Source organism: Wyeomyia smithii, chromosome 2, assembly GCF_029784165.1.
Source record: "Wyeomyia smithii strain HCP4-BCI-WySm-NY-G18 chromosome 2, ASM2978416v1, whole genome shotgun sequence".
Taxonomy (NCBI): domain Eukaryota; kingdom Metazoa; phylum Arthropoda; class Insecta; order Diptera; family Culicidae; genus Wyeomyia; species Wyeomyia smithii.
This window is the reverse complement of record NC_073695.1, coordinates 52,851,045-52,870,456: the sequence shown is the minus strand read 5'-3', so window position 1 is coordinate 52,870,456 and position 19,412 is coordinate 52,851,045. Positions and strand designations below refer to the sequence as shown.

General features: G+C 38.5%; 1 protein-coding gene across 1 annotated transcript in view; it reads right to left on the bottom strand.

The window, feature by feature from the left end:
* Positions 1–15,469, bottom strand: part of LOC129725971 (zwei Ig domain protein zig-8) — a 264,625-nt gene extending 249,156 nt beyond the window's left edge. Inside the window, exon 1 of the mRNA XM_055682461.1 lies at positions 14,316–15,469. The gene's annotated coding sequence lies outside the window, so the exon portion shown is untranslated. The remainder of the gene's footprint in view (positions 1–14,315) is intronic.
* Between the last annotated feature and the right edge of the window lie 3,943 nt (positions 15,470–19,412).

Sequence of the window (19,412 nt, the reverse complement as noted above, 5' to 3'; positions counted from 1 at the left end):
GAAGGATAGCCTCATGGGCATGGCGATACTTCCAGTAATGGTAATGACGGCGGGTAGATTCAAGCAAATCGTCAACATCCGTAGGGTAGTTGCCAACAATGGGATAAACCTGCGTTGTTTGAATAACAAAATTATGCTCCGAAATCGCTGACAGATACCATTACAACTAAATTGCAGAAGGTGGATCCGACGTACCGTACAGGACGGCCCACTCGATATGGGTGGGTGTTGTTCCTGCTATGTGTCCGGAATGGAAATATGAAAAAACATAATCACCTCCATTGGCGGGAGTAATGATAGCAATAAAAATTCCGTCCAGGTTGGACCAGTTGACAGAATCCTGGTTTTCCTTCGACCGGCGACACTGAATGAGAAGCGATGGCACCGCCGGTGTGGTGACCTTGCAGAACAGGGCTATCGTCGACAGTGGCGAAAAGCGGAGAACCCAAGCAAAAGTTAACAGCAGAAAACGACGCAGAAAGACAGACCGGGCTCCGACGATAGTTATGAAGTAATTTATTTAATGGAGAAATCCCGTTAAAAATCGGCCATGATTTTCTACCCGTAACTGGGAGAAGGTTCATGCTTTGGAGAGTCCGCACCGTACTCAAAGCTGCCCCGAGGACTGTGGCTGTGTGGCATCTGCTTTTCGTTCTAAAGTGAAAATGTTTTTGATATCACGTTAAAAATGATATTTGTTAGCATCCTAACTCGTGCGGTAATGTACGAGTTTATACGATTTTTTATTTGCAATTGAATAAATAACAAGTGGTTTCTGCTTGTTTAATTGTCCCCAATAATTATAAATTTAGGGTGAAGACCATTAAGAAGGTTTGAATGGGATTTCAACTGAATCAATTAATAAATGGAAACGAATTAACCTTTGTCACTCCAAACGTATTAGCCATAACGGGTTTGAATCGGTTGACCACACGCCATATATTTTTTGCGGGAATAAAATTAATTCATATACTGCATAAATCAATCGATTTCCAATTCTGCAAAGTACGAGTAGAGATCATTGACCTAAAACCTCAAAACCACACATTTCTGTACTAATTGTGGTGGCATACCACGAGCCATATTAATCACCTTTTTGCCTTTCTCCTAGAAAGGTATAGCAATCACTTGCGAAACCGAAGATATTAAAGTGCTCCAAAGGGCCGAATGGCATATATCACTCGACTCAGCTCGACGAGCTGAGCATTTTCTGTATGTGTGTGTGTGTGTGTGTGTGTGTGTGTGTCTGTGTATGTGTGTATGTGCAGATTTTTATTCTCACTCACTTTTCTCAGAGATGGCTGGACCAATTTTCATGAAATTAATTGCAAATGAAAGGTCTTGTTGTCCCATGAGACCCTATTAAATTTTATTGTAATCGGATTTTAAGTTTAGAGGTGATGTATCAAAATGTAAAAATCATGAAACATCATTATCTCTAAAACCACACAATCGATTTGAACAAAATTGGTTTTAAATGAACGGACAACCGAAAAAACCCTTAACTTTCGAATTTTATAAAGATTGAGCTTGTGGTTCGAAAGTTACGAAAAGAAACGTGTTCTAAAGACTGTTTAATCTCACTCATGTTTCTCAGAGATGGCTGAACCGATTTTCATAAAATCAGTGTCAAATGGAAGGTCTTGTTGCCCCATGAGACACTATTGATTTTTTTTGCAATCGGACTTTTACTTTGCCTGTTATGTTCAAAAATGTGAAATCCAGCTATGAAAAAGAATATATCCTGAGGACTACTTGGACTCACTCACTTTTCTCAGAGATGGCTGACCCGATTTCCACAAAATTAGTGTCAATTAACAAGTCTAGCTGCTTCAAAACACCCTATTGAATTTTACATTAATCGAGCTGTAATTTCGTCTGTAATGTACCGAAATGTGAAAATCACGAAACTTCATTATTTCAGAAACTACACAACCGAATTGATCAATATTATTATCAGATGAGCGGGCTAGTTGAGGGTTAACAGATAAATTATGATTGAACAAGTGGTTTCGAAGTTTGGATGCCCTATACGTTCCCATTTCATCGAACTTAAGCAACCGTTATGTATTAAATTGTTAATAATAAAACAACGAAAGTCTATTATCTCAAAGATTACATGACTAATTTGCATGAATATTACTAGTGTCATACGAACGAGTCATCTCTCAAACTTACAAATAACAAACTTCACAACAATTTGATATGTGGCACAAAAGTTTTGGAAAGAAAAGAAATCAAAGACTATTTGAAACTATACCTGCTTTGATCGATATATGTGGCATCAACATAATTTAAATGTGGTGTCGTAATATTCGAACGTTCCAAATTCATTGATTCCTTGCGATGTGTTTAAAGTCTGCAAATGCACGACGAATCGCCCATAGGATAAGATCAAAGTCAAATAACAAATCGTTTGAAATGATTGGTTTTATCGAAATGACAACATCCTCGACTTTTGGCTTCTGTACATCGCTTTGATTCTGAATATATTCATATTGGGTGGTATTCGGTCATTTTCAGCAGATTTTCTGGCATCAATCTGACATCGGAAATACTCATATTGGGAGGTATTTAGTTATTTTGGTATTTTTCCAGAAAAAAAACTAAAAGTGGTCGACTGTTTCCTAGAAGTTTCCATTAAGCAGTTCAAACTGGTGCCTGACGTCAATTGTTAGCTCATTCAATCATTCTGGTTCCAGAGATACTCATATTGGATGGTATTTGTTTATTTAAGGCTGTTTTTCACAAACCGGAAGTCGCCGTCTTGGATTTCAAAATGGTATTTAAGATAATTTCTGGCCTCTGAGCGACATTAGTGTTGAAGAAACACCCATATTGGGTGTTATTCGATCATGTTTCCCAGGAACCGGAAGTTGCCAACCTAGAATTTAAAATGGGGTCTGTGGTCGATTCCAGCTGCTGTGTATCATTCTAGATCCGGAGATACACATGTTAGACGAAAATCAGCCATTTTTGGCTGTTTTCCAGAAACCAGAAGTTGCCATCCTACAATTCATAATGGTGTCTGAGGTCAAGTTTTAGCTTCTTGCAACATTCTGGCTCCAGAGATACTCATATTGGGTGGTATTTGGTCACTTTCTGTCATCTGGGCGTAATTATGATTCCGGAAACTTTCATATTTGAATGGTATTTGGTCATTTCCGGCTGTTTGCTAGACACCGGAAGTCACCATCTTAAATTTCAAGATTGTGTCTGTGATCAATTTTTAGCTTTTGTGCATCTTTCTGGTTCCGGAGATACTCATATTTAATGGGAATCGTCCATTTAAGGCTGTTTTCCAGAAAGTTGCCATCTTACAATTCAAAATGGTGTCTGAAGTCGATTTGTGGCTCCAGTGCATCATTACGATTCCGGAAATACCCATATCGGGTGGTATTTGGTCGTTAGCCGCTGTTTTTCCTAAACCGGAAGTCGCCATTTTGGATTTCATAATGGCATTTGGAGACAATTTCTGGATTTTGAACGTCATATTTATTAAAGAAACACTCATATTGGGTGATATTTGGTCACTTTCAGCTGTTTTTCAGAAACCGGAGATCGCCATCTTAGAAATCAAAATCTGTGTATCTGTGGTCGATTTGAGCTCCTGTGTATCATTCTAGATCCGGATATTATTATATTGGGTGTAAATCGGCCATTTTTTGCTGTTCTCCAGAAACCAGATGTTGCCATCTTACAATCCAAAATGTTGCCTGAGGTCGATTATGAAATATATTTGTTACCACTAAAAACAATCAACTACCAAATATGGTTCCATTTAGTTGATTAGTTCGCGAGATGTGCAGAAATTTGTGCAAAAACATGAAGAGGGAGGGGCGTCGAACCATTATGGACAAATTTGTTACCTCTAAAAACATTCTCATACCAAATTCGGTTGTATTTTCATGATTGGTTCTTGAGCTGTGCGAAATTTGTGTTTCATTTGTATGGCACCCCTCCCTTCCAAAAGAAGGAGGAGTGTCAAAACATTATGGACTTATTTTTTACCACTAAAAACATTTACCTGCCAAATTTGGTTCCATTTAATTGATTAGTTCTCGAGATGTGCAGAGATTTGTGTTTCATTTGTATGGACATATGTGTTACCCCTTAGAACATCCACATGCCAAATTCGGTTTCATTCGCTTGGTTTGTTCTTGAGTTGTGCAGAAATTTATGTTTCATTTGCATGGGACCCCTCCCTTCCAAAAACACCAAAAACTCCTACATCGGTTCGGTAGTTTTCGAGCCTGTATGGATCAAACAGACAGACAGACCGGACTGCATTTTTATATGTATAGATTACAGCATCAATTTTTTAGAACCTAAAGAGTGAATATACATTTACTGAATTGAAGCGTTCATGTAAATCTATTTTTACAAATAATAAGTTTGAATGAGAATGAGTTTGAACCTCCCAGATGGTCTCGAGGTACGATGCTGGTCTAACAAGCCAGTCGTCGTAGGTTTGAGCCTCGGCTCGGGAAAGACTGTTAGTGTCAGTAGGATCGTAGCGCTAGCCCCGCAATTGTCCTGTACACTGAATAGTTGGCTGCGAAGTCTGTGTATAACAAACAGAAGGTCAAGTTCCGATACGGAATGTAGCACCAAGGCTTTGCTTTTTTTTAAGTTTGAATGAGAAAGGCTGGGTCTGACCGCTAGGTGGATTAATTTAGGTTTTTTGGTTCATATAAAGTGACGTTGACTATGCTGCACAGCTTATGATTAAATTTTTGTTTTTTTTTTTGTACTCATAACCAGTTTTGCTGCAAAAATTACTTCAGCATAAAGGTAGTTCAAACTTAGTTCAACGATATTCAATATGCAACTTTAAACGGTTCACTGTGAAAAAATTTACGAGCAGAGTTTAAGCTGACAATGATTAAAAATTCATTATTCATAACACTCCCGGATTAAATCCTACATTAATCACCTCGATGCAGACCACGACGCAAGAATGAATGAAAATTAGCTGCTCTCGCAGCAGACTGTTTGCCCTATATCAGGCGAAGACAAAATGAGAAATTATATAATCACATTAGAGTGTGGCTTGGGCCTTGGCGACGGAACGGGGCCGCCACTGTGCAAGATTGTACGGTTTTGTTATATGAGGGCACATCGTCTACCAATTAAAGTTCTAATCATTTTTTGCTGCTACCATACGGAGTACAATTAAATTGGCAAAACATGTTGTCAATAACTTTAAGACTATAACAGTTCTCATTTTTGCCGTATTAATCCTGTATTTTTATCACACTGAAAAATGTAAAACATGATAATGCCACTGAAAGCATATCAGTTTACAAATGGAAATACATCTTTTATACATAATCAAATTTAAAACTGTCAACTACGATTGCTGCTTACAGTGCTGACAACAATGGTACACAGCTTGACACACGCAGTTGAGCTAAAGCTAAAAAAAGCAAAAAAAAAACATGAGATCACGACGCGTTACGCTTTTCAGGCTATAAAGGAAAATGTGCAGAATTTGAGAGGTTAGTAACGCTTAGGCATAAGGCCTTCAGTATGTAACGGAACTTACTTGCGCGGGTCAGTGATTTAATTCGGTCGGTGTAAATCGCATCTACTTGAGGCTTCCGTTCCATTTCTGAGATGCAGGACGAACTCCAACAAATTAGTACAAACAGAGCTGAAAGGCTAGTGATGCCACGATCATTTCTAACGTTTCGTCGGTCACTGGAATTTGGCACGGGAAACATCAGCGACTGCTTCCAAACTGCAGGAAACTTTCCTTGCGTAAAAGATTTGTTAAAATCGGAACAGCAAGAGTGGTGGCACAACGACTAAAAACAGCAGCAGGAATTCCATCAGAATCTGCCGGCCGTTTGAATATGTTCACTGTAGCCAATACTATATCGATCGTAATTGTAAAGGTGCTTAGGTCAACTTAACCGAGGGGAAAATCAGATGCCGCTGATTCAGTCTCGAAGTCAGTGGCAACTTTATTGGCAAAAACAGAGGCGAAGAACTTTGCAAGCAGCTCACATGACTCGGATTCCGTGTTGACTCATCATTATCAGAACATACATTCACATGTACGGAAGAATATTTTTTTTTAGTGTTTACAAAGTTCCCAAAGGTCGGTCTGCACCAGTAGCACATATGACCTGTACAGTGTGCGATTCGAGGGACGATACTCATCACTAGAACTTTAAAAATCTGACTTCGTAAGCGCCCCAAGCGAGTAAATTAGAACGCTTCACATAAAACAACTGCAATTTTATAAACATTTATGCACTTGAAGATATAATGTTTACAGCCAAAAGTCTATCGGACGGATCAATGTTTAAATCTTTTGGTCGATGAAAAAATACACAGAAATTGTCGAAATTAATTTTTTTCTTTGACCAAGTGTTCTAAAACATAAAAAAGCATAAAATTCTAAAAGCATAAAATTTCGAGATCTGGTGCTGTCTCAAAAAAAGTTTTCTTTCAGCTCGAAAACTTTCTGACTCCTGAAGAATCGATTCTTTGAAGAAATTTTTAGAAAGAAAAGCACCAGATCTTGACCAGTGCTTTTCAAAGGACCGCAAGTTGAATGTTAAAACACGAATGCGAACACCTTTCGCAGTCAACTTAACTGCTCGATATGCTCCAGCGATCACCCGGAATAAAGCAGTCAAAGTGGAATTGAAGGTGTTTTTAGTTTCCAGGTGGTAGTCGTTCGAGAAAATTCCGGATCCCGAATGCAAGAAACGGCGTTAACTCTGAAATCCGCGTAGAAAAAAGCTAAGAAATTTTAAAATCCGCGTGAGAAATCTCATGAATTCCTGGTGAAAAAATCGCATAAATTCCGAAATTCGCATAATAAACGAGTAATTTCTAAAAAACCACGTAAAAAGCTGCGTGAATTATAAAATCCGCGTGAAAAAAACGGGTGAATTCCAAATTACGGGTGAAAAAAAAAACACGAAAAATCCGGAATACGGATAACAAAAACCACGTAATGAAAAAAAATCGTGTAAAAAACAAGTAAATTTTGAAATTCACGTAGAAAACATTGTAAATTCAGAAATCCGCGTAAAAAAACAAGTGAACTCCGATGTCCGGGAAAACAACGCGTAAATTGTAAAATTTGTATAAAAACGAGTGAATTCTGAAAACCGCACAAATTCCGAAATCAGCGAAAAAAATGAGTAAATTATGGGATCCGGGTACAAAAACTGCCTGAATTCATCAATCCATGACGAATAACCACGTAAGTCAGGGTAAAAAAAACGCGTAAATTCTGAAATTCGCGTAAAAAACCAGTTCTGAAATTCATTTGAATTACGGAATGCGCGTAAAAAACGTAGCGTAGCGTAGCGTAAGCACGGTATATTTCGTAGAGAACTGATGACTAACGCTTCCACTCGGATTGTATGAGGTACAATGTTTGGGAGTAACATTTAAACCAATCTGAGATGAAGTAGTCATCGATAGTCATCATTGCTGGCCACGCCCATCTTTACCGTAGCTTGGTCGCCGCCGCCACAAAGTTTAATCATAATTATTTAAACAATTTAGCTAAAACATATAATCAAAAGCTTGAAAATCGAAAACACAGGCTCAAAGTACTTAAAGTGTTTAATTGATTTTTCCAATAATTTCTGTGAGTATTTATAGTCTTTATATATTAATATATGAAAGAAAAATTGACTTACTTCTCGTGAAGTTCTCAAAGACTAAGTTTAGAATTTCTTCATGTTTTACACCGTTACGAGACATTATACGTGAAATTAATGGGACACCGCCGCAAATTTTGCTAACAAATCACATCAGTGAGCGCAACTGTTTGTATATTGCCATCTATTAACGAACTGCTGAAACTATCGATTTTTTCATTCACACCAGAACAGCCCCAATTGTCAAATCATCTACCCGCCAGCGAACGGCGGTAGCGCTGCGAGCGTTAAATATAATCGGTACTTTTCGTGAATGATCCGACTGTGCTCAAGTAAACAAGACTTAAAAATAAAATGATACTTATCATGCTCCGAACGATCCACCGATTTTCTCCTTCACTATGGCGGGTAGCAGGAGAACTTAAACTTGGGATTCCACTAATTGTACTATTATTACATTCAAGAAAACTGTCTTTATGACTAAAAACTTACGTAGAGGCAGAACACGCACAGCACTTAGTTGGCCTTGTTGCCAGGCTCTCTCATTCCGGAATACGCGTAAAAAACGGCGTAAAAAATACTTTAGTGTATTTTATGATCTTTGAGTGGATGTCAAATTGGCCAACTAGTCCCTTAGATAGAGTAAAGTTGATCAGGGTGTGGGTTAAAGTGACCATTTTGATTTCGAAAGGACATTCCAGTTTTTCTCCACTAACGCATTTACGGCAGCCTGTAGCGTTTAAGCGGAAGTCAAACCTCTTTCAGTTTCTTATGGGGTGAAATAAGACTATTAGCCTTTATGAACACCTTTTCCCGAGCTTTTTTGTGGAAAGAAGAATGGCTTGCCAACTCCTCGGATTTGAACCCGATAGACTATTAGGTTTGGTCCATCTTGAAGTCAGGAGCCTCTTCTAGAGGTTTGAGAGGAAATATCTGTAAGAAAACATGCGGCCATCGTGAATTACTTCCCAAATCTTTTGATGACGTGTATCTCAGCACGGAGAGGCCATTATGAAATGAACAAATAACGCTTGTTTCTTGTAAACATATAATTGATTTAATATACTATTTATATTGATTTTTTTTCGTCAATAAATTGTTATTTTAACGAATTAACCTTTATAATAATTTAAAATTTCATAGTTTTGTACCTTTAGGTAATAATCAAATAGCAGTTAAAAGATATTCTAGTTCAGAAGATGACCCAAAAATATTTACTGTATTTTGTAGTGGTAAGAAATAAATGCTAAGTAATTATGTTTGAAAATAAACATTTGAATTATAAAGTAAAAAAATCGATTTTTTCTTCCATGGTGTTAACACCATTTTCATAGGTAAATTTATCAGGTAGGTTCATAAGATGGGAGAAGCATTCACATCTGTAATACAATGAACTTTAGGTACATGCATACACATAATATATTGAAATTAGGCATTGAGTATTACTTGTTTTAAATTGTTTAAAACTAACATAATCAAAACATATCAATTATTTCATTCTATCAAGGTGTTTTACACTAAAATAATAATATACCTTGGTTTTAGTTTACATTTTAATTTTTATTTTAGAGAATAACGTTTTTTTTCTTAAATATGCTCAAGTTGCGATGTATGAACGAAATGTAGCCAACAATGTTGTCTTTCACCAAAAACATTTTTAGCCAATTGACCGTTTTGACTGTTTTTTTTTTGAATCCATGTTTTGTGTTTAAATTGCATTTTTTTCAGTGTAGGACTTGATATATATTTTTTCCAAATTTTTTTATAAAAATATAGACAATTTCCTAAGAGTTACTTATAGAACACTTTTTTGTAGAATTTACCGTTTCTGAATTATATTGATTTACAAAAATCGCCAAAAAAAGTTTTGCCCTTTTCAGAAGACAGTCTAGACTAATTTTGGAAAAAGTAAGTATGCAGAGATTCTTAATTAGGTGATGTCTTCACACCTAAAAAGTTTCAAAAAATTCGGAGAGGGTGTTGCCAACCGCGGGTTCATTTGGCGCGAAATCCGTCGATGGTGGATAGGACAACTGTTCCATTATTCATCTCAGGCCATATTTTCATCTTATACAACATGAAAACACAATTGAAAACAGAAAAAACGCATACTTTTTAGCTTAATCAATCGATTAATCCATAGAATGGATTCCTATTAGTTCACTTTAGATTTCCCATAAAGTAGAATCTTCAGAAACCAATTTAATATGGGACGTCGTGAGATGAATAATTAAGCAGTGATTTAACTTTTGAGATGAATATGGGAGCGTTGTGAAAAATGGTTTGTTTCACAAATTTCATGATAAGTCTAGCTAAGTTTACTAAATTTCCAATGCTGGGCGATTCCTTAAGAGCATGTAAGCGTATTTTGTTTATTTGCTCAATGATTTCGTGGAATTTTTGTGTTTAATCCGTGCGTACTTCGTGAATATTGGTTAATGAGATGAATAATGGAACAACTACCCTATCATTTTCCATAATCTTTTTTTAGTATCTTTATGTAAATGAAAAAATACTAAGTATGAAACAGTTCCATTAACAAGAAGGAGTTTCACAACAGCTCTGTTAACTTTGTTCAGTAATTGTGAAGGATTTTTGTCATAAGTTTAGTGTAGTGTATATTCAAGTTTGTGAGCCAATGCATGATGTAATGGTAAATGATTTCTACACTCAAAATATTATTTACGTTATAATTACCGAAAAAGTTATGTGAATATTTTCCACTGTCATTTTCATGTAGATTTTACGTGATTGTCATTTGAGTTCATCATGAACTGGCGAGATGATTTATCCTGTGAATCTTATTCAGTAGACATATGCATTTCATGTGATTTTTGAAAAGCATTTGATTGTCTGATAGGTTCTACGTTTTATACAACGTATAGTTTTCTATTGTGGTTTCCCAAATTCTTGAGAGACTAGGAATAGTTTTCAAAAATTATCCATATATGTTGCCTGATAAGTCGCACGGGCATGCAAAATCGCCAATTCGTAAATGAATTAAACGACATACAAAATGGCAGAATAATATTGCGACATTCGCTGGTGATAATCACTGTTAGCTGCAACTGTTTATGTTCAGGAAATTCCTCGCAATTTGAACTGAATCTGTGTGAAATCTCGATGCCGGATTCTTATGGTTTTTTCTGAAGCTCACTTATTGGGAAGTCATGGAGGAATTCCTTTCATGTTCAAAAACAACATAAGACAACAGCTTCGCCATTTTGATTTCTGTGTATTTTCGCACGGAGAGTTCACGCGATACTTCATCCTGTTTTAAGTTGCCAAGTTAACGTAGATGCTACGTGATAAAACATAGTATGCATGTGATTTTCACTTAGATGCTATGTTTGTCACATAAATCATGCAAAATGACAGAATATAATAAGGTACAGGAAATTTCACGTAACAATTTTGAGTGTAAATTAGGGCAAGTTGAGGGAATTTCAATAGATGGATTTTACTAACAATGAAGAGAACATATTTGAGTTTTTTTGAAAAATATTTTCCCGCGTTAGATATGTTAATGATCTAGCACTACTGTTAGAATAAATTGTATGCTGTAATATTGAAGCCTCGTTATGTGGATTTATGAAAAGAGTACGCTGCTAGCAAAGCAAAGCCATGATGCTACATTCCGTATCGGAACTCGACTTTCTGTTTTACTTTACAGAGACTACGCAATCGACTGTGAAGTGTACAAGACAATTGCGGGGCCAGCGCTACGATCCTACTGACACTAACAGTCTCTCCCGAGCCGAGGCTCGAACATACGACAACTGGCTTGTTAGGCCAGCATCGTACCTCGAGATCAGCTGGGAGAAGAGTACGCTGATTTGAGTACTGAAAATCTTTACTCCGATTCTATTATCCATGTTATCATCCCGTATCACAATTTCTAGGTTCCGGCATGCTGTAAATTCAGAATTCTAATAGATCTATACGCTGTAAACTAAGCATGTTAAAGTAATCCTCAATCGGCCTCGAAACTAATTAGTGATTATGGCGTAACGAATAATCACTAAGGGTAAAAAACCAATATAAGATTAAGTATTTGATGTTTTTAGTGTAAAATTTTATACGTGCGTTATAAAACGTTTGCGTTAAAGAAGATGGACAAAATTTGACGATTTTTCATGGGTGTTTCTTTACACGCACTGACGAAACTACGCATGCAGCATCAGTCATATTAACCCATGAGTCAGCAAAAAAATTTGACAGCTTCAGCGGTGCAACCGGCTAAACAGTGTAAAAGTACCTAGCGAACATGAACATACATCTCAGGAAGCAGCAGTCCCGTCCACTTGTCTCTGAGCTGCAGGCAATGATGCAGCGGCAGCGCCTGAATAAGATGGTCAAGTCAATTTTCCCGACAAATCACGACGTGGCGGTGGTGATGAACGACAAGACCTGTCTCACCCAGGATGGCAACGACTGGCAGGGCACTTCGTATTTTACCTCCCCCACGAAAGAAGTGAGCACCGAGGTGGAGTTTATTCCACACACCAAATTTCCCAAGAAGGTGCTGCTGTGGCTGACAATCAACGAAAAAGGGATGTCAAAGTTGCTCTTCTTTCGCTCCGGACTGAGCGTGAATGGGAAAATTTATAGTACAAAGAGCCTGTCGGAACTTGCGTCCATCATCAAGGAATACCAAAAAGCCGAAGAAGCGGTGTTTTGGCCGAATCTGGCGTGAGCCCACTACTCGAAGCGATCGTTGGAGGGGATGGAGCTGCTGAATATCGATGTGGTACCCAAGTTGGCGGGACCGCTCAACGTCCCAAAGTTGCGTCCCATCGAGGATTTCTGGCCAAGCCTAAAGCGTAAGATCTTCTCCAACAATTGGGTCGCGAAAACTGAGGAGAAATCGGTAAATATAACGACGCGAGAATTAAAAAACATGCCTACACGCTTGTTTTCGTCTTCCAAGACGAATGTTCCGCTTCACTGCCGGAAGACCACACGCAAGGACGCAATTTTTTTTTTGCGAGGAAGCTAAAACAATTTTAACAAACAAAATTTATCAAATTCAATCTTCTGTCTTAGTTATTTTTTTATCGCCCTCCGAAAAAAGTCCATTTTTTTAACGCATACGTTATCAAGTGAACCTGTCAGAAAATGTGATTGTAATAACTGAGAGATATAACCAAATCATCTCTTAGCGTAGTTATTATTTAATATAACATAAAGAACTATGCAGTTTCAATGCAATAGAGGAGGGAATAAAAATTAAATTAATTTTTATTCCCTTCTCTAGAAACTTGCTTAACCCAACCGAATGGTTTGAGAAATGTATCTTGATTTTTTGGCTGATTTCAATAGTTTTCAAAACCGATGCAAAAATGATTTATCACAACTCGGACAACTGTGTAATGGCGAAAATAATTGTTTATTATGATTAAAAAATATGTTGGATAGAAAAATATTGGATAATTATTATTCGAAAGGGTAATAAAATGATTGAACTGGGTGATAATTGTCAGTAACATGTAATTTAAAAAAAAACCACCTGTTAGACATCTAAAAATAATACCAATCATTTTACTATGCAGTACATTGAAGCGCAAACATGACCCCAGTTTATTCAAAAGCATCGCTTTTATCGTAAAATTACCCGCTGAATTTATTTTTATACTAACATTATTGTGAACATTTTCGTCTTGATTTATGGTTGGAAATCAAATCATTACTGCCTGTCCTTCCTTCGTATTTACCCAGAGTTAACGACATTTTTGCAAATCGGCCATCATCACCCTAATGAATTCAATAGCACTAAATTTGATTTAAAAGTGTCATTTCCGCCTCTGCATTGTTACGCATCAGTCCGGTGGTTCAAATTTCAAACTATGGGGGATCGTCTCTTTCGTTTTTTTTTAAACATCACCTATCTCATTACAGCGCAAGTCAACATTTCAGGAGTGTTATACTACGACGCTTTCAATATGCTATTACCCATGTTTGTGGAATAAATCACGCTAAAACATCGCCACACCCACGCAAATAAAATCAATTTTATCGAGCTTTCTAACGCGTGAACTTCATACTCCGATTTACTTTTACGATGGAATGAGAGCCGGCAAACAAATACCGAGAAAACTAAATTGACCGTAAAATTCACAGCGCAGAGTCTAACTTCTCCGGCACAGCCAGGATAATTCTGTTTGTGCGGTATCTGTTCGCTGGTTTCCTCCAAAGCTCCAAGGGAAAGCCAACCAAAATTGACGTAATTAATAATTTACGATGCCGGAATTTGAGGATCGGAATTATTATGTAAAATAATTACTCCCCGGCGCGGGTGGGGAAAACTTTGCTCTGCGTTCCAACCGCGCCGAGTAATCAAGATGCTTCTCAATTTATAGATTGTCACATCAACGACGCTTTCGTTATACAAATACGGTCGAATTCTAGCCAAATAATCTTCCTTTCATTATCCAGCCCAATTATTCCTCTGGCGCGATAACATCAATATCAATAGCCTTCTGCCTGTACCCAGAGACTATGGCTTGATCCTGGTGCCATAAGGACGACTTTTCCTTCATGCCACGAGATCCGAAGACGCCGATGCAGCGAGCGTGCAGAAACCCGTTTTCGGTAATATAAAATTTTAATTAAAATTGGTAAAACTAGACCAGCCCTCTTGTAAGTGCCATTGTAGGCGCTGAAGGTTCGGGAATGGAAACTTACCCAATTATCGCGGTTATCGCCAGCTGTGGCGCAGCAAATCGCCTCCCACTTAACGCGTGACACCGGCGGGGTTTGCTGCAATTTTTAAACTTCCTGGTGCCCGCAGGCGGGGACCATTTTCGTCTATCCTCTCTTTTGGGAACTATTTGGGTTTAAAATTGCGTGCCGCACGGGTTTTCCGGATTAGCACATTTGGCAGTTTGCCGGGAAAGCACGCGAAGGTTGAATATCCAGCGTTAATTTTAATTACACATTAGCCTCAGAATTAGTCACGGATAACTTGACAATATGTTCTTCGCCTGTTTACACTGGTACTTGTTTACTCAAACGGGAGATTTGAAATCCACCTCTGGCTTACTTTATATATTGTTTGGTTCTCAAAATCTGCTACACGCCCGCACTTTTGGTTCTATTTACAAATCACCGGATTCGCTCTTCCAAGAATTGGTTCGAGGTCGAGGGTCACAAATGAATGGAAAATCGATTGAACAAATACACTTCCCTTGCGCGATGAAGCAATGATCTTTCAATTTGCTTTCTCACACCAACCGCATTGCTGAGAGCGGTACTTTATTCCACCAAACACCGTTACATCAAAGCCTTTTCCTATTACACTTCTCGCGCGCACCGAGTGAGCCACTATTCACCGCTAACCAAGTACACACTACTTCCCCACCCACTCGGTATGTAATCACTGCATATGGGTGATGTAAACTTCACCCCCATCAAATCGTACGTTGCAAAAATAAAGGTTCCCACCGGGCGTCGTATCCAGATGCAGCTCGTAAGTCGTCCTTAAAGCAATCAACTTCACCGAATCACAGCACCGTAGTACAATAATAAAAATCAAACAATACCCGCGGGACGAGAGGCAAACGATAATTTTCGCAGCAAATACTCAGACTCCACTCCGTCCCACCATGTACCTCATCGGAACCATCAAAACCACTTCCAACCGAATGCCACCGTGATTGTAAGTGCCTGGATGCAAGCAACCTGAGCGGTCTTCTAACAGATTACCCTGCGGTACACACAAAAAAAAACACGGTCCCTGGTGGCACGAAAACTCGAGTGCTACGGCAAGACAGACACACAGCCAGGCGGTGGAAAGTGTTGTCGGCAGAGCAAATCCTCTCCACGTACTAGAAGAACGGCTACTGTTTCAGTACTGAATGCCGAGCGGCGCCTTAGTCACGGTCGAAGCCAGTCACAGCATCCCACAGCATCACGGTCTGCATTGAAGGTAACTTCCGCTAGTGCCTTGGTTACACGGCAGCCAGTTGCGAAAGACCCACATTCCAGCTGCTGTCTGAGCCTGTTTCCGCGGTGGGGGATGGGACAGTTCAATGGGGAGGGTTTTCCCGCATCTCGCAACAAAGTGGAACAAAACATTGCACGCGAGCATGAGAGCGTGCCAGCAGGAGAGTTGTAATTGTGTTCAGCGGTGTTGTCACTCACAGCATCCGGTCTCTGAGAGCAAACCGAAATTATTCAAGCCTAACGGTGGGTGCGTAAAAGTAACTCACTGGAAGTGTGAGATTTTTGTGTTCCGTTTCTCGCTTCTCATCGCAGATGGTGATGCTACTTCTGCCTGTTTACACTTGTTTCTCAGCTGCTCCTATATTTTTGAGTTTGGCTATTTAACTATTAACAACCAACTTTTGGAACATTAATATCAATACGCGATATTCTTTCTCCTTGTTCTTTAGAAGTTATTAGCATCGGAACGTAAGTTAAGTCCTGGATTTGGGCAGGGTCAATTAAGTCGGACAATCGACACAGATTATGACTTCGTTCTAACGTACGGTTCAGAGTCTTAGAAGTTATTCGTTATTAGCGAATGCTATTTAGATCATTTTTATTTCTGGATGACTAACTTGTTTTCGAAAATTTCATTTATTTTTAGCCGACTTCAAAGCTGGAGTACATTTTTTTTTTGAATTGTCCAATTACAAAAGCTAATAGCTTTGCGAGTTTTCAAAAGATTTTCTTCATTCTTGAAGCAATTAAATGAAAAGTTAGCTGAGCATTCATCAAAATGCGTAAAATTGTGATTTTATGAAGCGAACTATTGTATTAATGAATAGTTAATAAAATATTAGTGAAAAATGCAGAATTCGACCAATTAGCACTGATATCAAGGCTAAACAGCACCCAATTCTGCGGTTTCCGACATGAACTTTTTGATACAACATAGTCCATCGTTTTCTTATCATTAAAAAGAGTTTCAAGCGAATTATTACTGAAATGTTCCACTTCCGACTATCAAATTGATTGATTCCAATCGAGTGTATTCTCTAATCTTTTGCTAGAAATAAATTGACACCAGACAGGTTCTCGTAATTCTGCGTTTGCCTTGCGGACGTGTTTCATACAAAGCCTTTTCCTTTATTTAAATTTCGAATTGCGTCTCTGTGGGGTAAAACTTGGTTCGCCTTTTTACCTCTTTGAACCACTGCACGGCGCATACTGTTTCCAAATCTGCAAAAACGTGATCTAAATTATTTTGACCCGAAAAACTTGATTTTAGAGCCACAGTTTCTTCAATAAAGTTGTTCCATTAATTATGTTTCATGTTATTGAAGTAACAGTTTTGTGATTGATATACTTAACAGTGCAAAGCAAATTTTCCCTTTTTCATTTTTGCATATAATAACTCATCGTGTTCGGCAAAGTTCTTACACATTTCATAAGAAAGAACTTTGTCAAAGACACCATACTTCTATCTGCCTATTTAAATGGACTTATATGCATTTTCTACAGATTACCACTAAAAATCAGTCTATTCAATATAGATTTTAGTAGTGATTTTAAATAATTTTTCAATGTTCTACAATGTTGTTTGCTATAACGAAATAAACAATTTCATCAAAGAACGTTTATCTTTATTTCTCATATTTCTTTGGTTATTGACGATTTGTATTTAAAAATGCATTAATTTACTAACAACTATCTTCGAAATCTGCAAATATATACAGGCTGAAGCACTTCTATATTAAAGTTAAAGTAAAATATCATTCAATCCAGATGTAGGCATTTGTCTCTCGCTGTGTTCTGTGTTTATATATGTAAGTAAATTTGTGCACTATTTTAATAGAAATCTTCAATAATTAAATAAATATAAGGGATAAAAATAAGCTTTCTTTGGCGAACCCGTGTGTTTTATTATACTGAAAAACATTGCAGAACATTTAAAAATTTCAGAAAATCACTATAAAAAGTTTAAAAAAAAATTTCAGAGGCATTCTGAAGAAAACTTCACCATAGTTCATTTAAATTGGCAGATAGAAAAAATTCTAACTTCCATAAAATGAAGGATAGTTAATAAAACAATTTTGCTGAAAACACCATGGCTCCAAAATCTTTTTTTTTTAGTAAAAAGTATTCAGTGTGAATAGTTAGAGCATTATTTAAGTAGAAATCGTCAATAACTAAAAAAATATGTGAGATAAAATAAACTTTCTTCGAAGAAATTGTTTGTTTTGTTAAAGCAAACATTATTATAGAACATTGAAAATTTGTAGAAAATCACTGCCAAAAGTTATATTGTAAAAAATTATTTTTGTGCAATCTGTAGGAAACTTCACATAAGTCCTTTTAAATAGGCAGATAGAAGTATGGCGTCTTTGACAAAGTTGTTTTTTATGAAATGTGCTACAATTTTGCCGAACACGATGAATACTTATATGCAAAAATGAAAAAAAGTAAAATTCGCTTTTCCACATGCTGATCGACGGTCGGCACTTTTCAGACGTCATAGATGTGCGGTCCTTTCGCGGGCCAAACATCGACTCGGATCACTATCTCGTGGCAGGCAAGATTCGCGCCCGGTTGTCCAATGTATTTAAATCGATATCGGTGAGGATACATCTGGACATCCAGAGGTTATCAGCGGAAGGAGTTGCTGCAGAATATACCCGGAAAGTTTATAGACGGATCGGTGAACCAGCTGGAGTGGATCTTAACGAGCAGTGGAAGCACATCTATGATGCGGTCAGCGAAACAGCGCGAGAAGTGATAGGCATGACAACGGGAACCACGCGTAGTGGGTGGTTCGATGCTCAGTGCCTAGAGATGACGGAGGAGAAGAATCGAGCCTACGCCAACACGTTAGTAGCAGCTAATCGTGAAACGCGTCAGATGCGGGAGAAATACCGGGAGGCAAGAGCTGCCGCGAAGAGGCTTCATCGCCGTAAGAAACGTGAGCACTACGATCGCGTTCTCGCGGAGGCGGAGAATTGCTTCACCAGGCACGACACGAGAAGCTTCTATAGAACGGTAAACGGAATCAGGAACCGGACTGTGCCAGCACCTGCCATGTGCAATGACAGGGAGGGGAACCTGATTACCGATAAATCGCAGGTGGCCAAGCGTTGGAAGCAACATTTTGAAGTGGTGTTGAACGGTGAGGAAGGGAAGAGAGTCGTCGAGGGGAACAGGATAGAAATTGGGGAAGACGGACAAGCTGTGAACCCACCAACATTGGACGAGGTGAAGAATGCTTGCAAAGAGCTAAAGAACTACAAAGCCGCTGGGAAGGACGGCTTACCGGCCGAACTTTTCAAAGTTGGAAGCGAGCGGCTGTGTAGTGCAATTCACCAGATTATCCTAAGGGTATGGTCTGAGAAATAACTACCTACGGATTAGGCATAACCTTCCTCAATTCCGCGTACAAAATTCTCTCCCGTATCCTGTTCCAACGACTGAGGCCGTTGCAGGAAGCCTTTGTTGGAGAATACTAATGCGGGTTTCGAGTGGGGCGATCTACAACGGACCAGATGTTCACCTTGAGACAGATCCTCGACAAGTTTCGAAAACACAACCTGCAGACACATCATCTGTTTATAGACTTTCGAGCGGCGTACGATGCAGTGAAACGCAACGAGCTTTGGCAAATAATGCTAGAACATGGTTTCCCAACTAAACTGATTAAACTGATACGTGCGACGCTCGACGGTTTCACATCATGCGTCAGGACAGCGGGCGAATTTTCGGACGCGTTTGTGACGTTAGATGGTCTGAAGCAAGGTGACGGGCAGGTGTGCAGTGGAGCGGCACAATCATCACGAAGTCTCACATGCTTCTGGGCTTTGCGGA